The sequence below is a fragment of the Neomonachus schauinslandi genome, unplaced genomic scaffold, assembly GCF_002201575.2.
Source record: "Neomonachus schauinslandi unplaced genomic scaffold, ASM220157v2 HiC_scaffold_367, whole genome shotgun sequence".
Classification (NCBI taxonomy): Eukaryota; Metazoa; Chordata; class Mammalia; order Carnivora; family Phocidae; genus Neomonachus; species Neomonachus schauinslandi.
Window position 1 is genome coordinate 66,069 of NW_025409064.1, and position 3,864 is coordinate 69,932.

Genomic DNA, 3,864 nt, shown 5'->3' on the forward strand with positions numbered 1-3,864 from the left:
GCCTGGACCGTGCAGAAAGGGGAAGTGAGAGCCCGCACTCCGTCTTTCATCATTAGAATTTCCGAAGGTCCCGGCACAGTTACACACCTACTTCTTCTTTCTCTCTCTCTCTCTCTCTTTTTTTTTTTCACTAGCCACCAAAGCACCCTGGCTCGTGTGACCTGCCAAGAGAAGCAGAGCTGGGAAGAGGAGCAGGAAGGAAAGAAAAAAAGGAAACTTGGGTTTTATTTATAGAGCACCCAAAAGATCTGGGTTTTGAGTGCTGCCTTTCTTTTCTTGAATTCCCAGGGGGGAAAAAAATGGAATACTTCACACACGGCAGGGTCCTGAGTGGTAGCCACATAATGAGGGCTGGATGAGGGATTGAATGAATGAATGAATGAATGAGGAGGCGGGACAAGCTGACATCTCCATTTCTACAGGGGAGAAAAAGGGCAACAAGAGAAGTAAAACTAAACCAAAGAATTTAGATAAGGAGCAGAAATGAGGATACGGGTGACCCATAAGGAAAACTTCCAAACGGGCAGCATTATTAAACACCGCTGGCTCCTCCGAGGTCATTGTTGAGACACCTTCCTGGAACCTTCTCAACGTAATAATAAGAGTAGAGAGAAGGGGTAAGAGTGAGCCTGCTGGGTGAGGTAGGTGGTCACCTGTCATTTTACAGGACAGCTTTCTCCTTGTAAATGGCAGTCTCTCAGAAGCCACACAGAAAATGCAGGATTCCTGCAATCTTCAGCCCAGACTCAACAACTATTCGGCAGTGATCAAGAGGAGCTTTTATCAAAACCTCACTTTGAGAGAGAACATGAGCCACTATACTTGGTGGCTGCAGGGAACTGCATCTTCGTGTGGGAGAGGCCACCTTGAATGTCCTCCGTTCAACGGAGAGAGACAGAGGTCCATGGAGGCAATGTCCAGAGCTTGGACATGTGGAGGCCTATGGCAAGGGCAGGCCAGACAAGGTCTTGACCCTCCGGAGAACTCTCTCAGTGCCTGGGGCACTCTGCCAAGCGTGATGTCACAAGATCGGTTAGGTGCTCAGCACCAGCAAGATTTGCATATTCACCTTAATGAGGCCCTATTTCTATGGGAGGTCTGGTAAGTTTCAGAGGCTGCTTAGGGCCCAGGAGATAAGGAGTCTGACCCTGGTGAAGAGGTAGCCTTTCTAAAACTTATCATAACTAAGGACAATGCATCAGAAGTGAAGGCCAGTCCCTTCGAAAAGTACTCCAGTTGCAAACAATAGACACTTAGCTCAAACTAGCTTGGGCAAAAAGGGAAATTGATTGGGTCAAAAAATCCAAGGAACTGAACAACCGAAAGTGGAAAAGAGCAGAGATGTCTGTGGTTGGGCCTTGGAGGCCCGGTGTTCTCTCTCTCAAATAGAGTTCTCTGTCTCTCACTCTCTTTCTCTTTCTCTCTCAACTTTCTCTTGGTTTGTCAGCTTTGTTCTCTCTGCAGACCACTTTTCTCCACAGTGTAAAGGACCGACTTCTCTCATCTAAATTCTTAGAACGATCTCATGGGCCCTGGCTAGTCACATATCATTCCTAGGACCACCAGATGGCAGGAAAATGAAAGAACCTGGTAGTTTCCATAATTGTCATGTGGTTGAAGGAGATCGTTCCCTAAAGAAAGATTGGGCGTTGGGGGGTGTGGGGTGAAGGGATGCCGGGTATATCTACCATCACACTGTGACTGTCCACCACTTAAAATTCCAGGTTGAAACACCCAGTTATTAAAGACGTTTCTCTATCACATGGCCTGATGGCTCTAAGGCTCAGCCTGACCTCCTTCTTGCTTGGGTGTTTGTGTTTATGGCAGGTAAGTGGCTGCCACCACTGGCAGGCACATAAAAAAGAGCACGACAAAATCCAACGATGCTTGGGGAATCATCCCAGCCTGGGTTCCTGGAACACGGGAACTCAGGAAGGGGCAGCCTCTCTTCTTGCTTCCCAAGCCTCCAGGGACCCCACAAAATGGGGTTAGGGTGGGGGTGGGGTGTGGTGGGCCTGGGGTGGAGGTGGGGGTGGGTAATGCCCAGCCATTTCCACTTTAGGAGGCGGGAGGGCCCTGGTAAGAGGTTCAGTCACTGCGCCCCCCTCCGTGGGCGCCCTCCACATCCGAGCTCCCTGGAGTCACCCCGCCAGGCTGGAGAGCACGTGCCGATGGAGCGAGTCCACTTCACCCGGGAAGAGCGTTTTAATAGTCAGCCGCGATGGCCATTAAATTACAGCGCGCACATTAAGATTCTGGCTGCCGCCGCAGAGGAACACTTATCAGAGGTGAAGCCTCTGGAAATGCCATTCATCTCAATAGAGAGCTGCTGAGACAGAACAAAAAGACGAGGGGCGCCAGGGGAGCGGGGGAGGGGAGCGCGGCGGCCCTGCTCTCTGTCCCCCTTCCTAACAAGATGGTCTCCTGCCCTGCAGACAGTCCGACAGGGCCCAGGCCAGGCCGGACCAGGCACAGGACCCGCAGCCCTGAGCAGCTTGCATCTTTGCTCCTCAACACAGCCCTCCGGGGACAGGTTACTCCTCCCATGGCCCAAAGGATAAAACCGGGGTGCAGAGGGGTTAAACCACACATCCAAGGACACACATGTAGTAAGGAGCAGAACCAGGATTCAAAGCCAGGCTTCTCCTAGCTTCAAAGTCTGGGTCCTTAACCTCTCTGAATGCTGGTCCTAGAGCCTCTGGAATCGTTTTCAGAGCTCAGGACTCCCTGGTCCTTCCGCATTGGCGCTAGGTCGATGAGCAATGGCCCCTGGCCCCTAAAGAGAGATTTAAAAAAAAAAAAGGAAAGGAAAACAGATACATGTCACAGGAAATAACAGATTCTCCAGACCCCTCACTGTTAGCAAAGGTGGTTTAACAAGAACTATCCCCCGGCTCCGAGCTGTGAGCCCACCCCACGGCTCCCAGACCCCTGCTCTCACACCTCGCCGATCATGCCTATGCTGCACTTACAGCGTGTGACAGGCTAGTTAGACAAATGTGCTGGGAGTCGGGCAGGATAATTAGCACATTCATTAATTAGATGACTGCTAGTAGTTTGACTGTGAAGGACAACCATTTGTCAACAGAGATCAGGACAGCTGGGGCCAAGTGGCCACTCGGGGGGGTGGGGGGCAGCAATCCAGAGAAGGCAGTGGCACTGACCGGCTGCTATAAAAAACATGGGAGCTGCTCATACACTTAGCGGCAGCAGGCTCTGTCACCATGGCAACATTGGGCCACTCCGTCTGGCTGTCAAGCGGCAACATGCACATATCCTTCATCTCACCTCGGGTGCATGTTGCCATTTCGTGACATCTCTTCCCTTCGCTTTCCACGCAGCCTCGCCCTCCGTGTCCATTAGCACGAGGCTTTCCCCGGGCTGTACATAAACGGTGGGAGTGAGGGAGAAAGCGCAGAATTCTCCGGGCTGGGGCGTCAGCACTAGCTGGGACATAGAGATAGAGCTCGGGTCCACAGGCACAAACTGTCCATGAGTGCAAAGCAGTTCCTTTAATTTCCATTGACCTAAAAACTATTCAGACCAATGTCGATCTGAAAGACGAGCAATATGAACAAAGACCAGGCCATGGTCTGTTCTAGATATCACACATCCATAGTCTCCAAGAGAACCAAATCAGCCTGGTGAAAAGGTCAAGTCTCCTTCTCCAGCCGTGGTCCAATGGTCTTTCTTTACACGAATCGCCCATTTGGTCTTGAACTGAACTGAATGAACTAGAGATGAGCCTTCATGCCATGACATAGACGAGGAAACTGACGGATAGTGAATTTGCTGTAACCTCAATGCTACTGATTAAATTCCACACAGGCTCCGGGCACGGAGCTCGGTGCTTCACAAAACAAA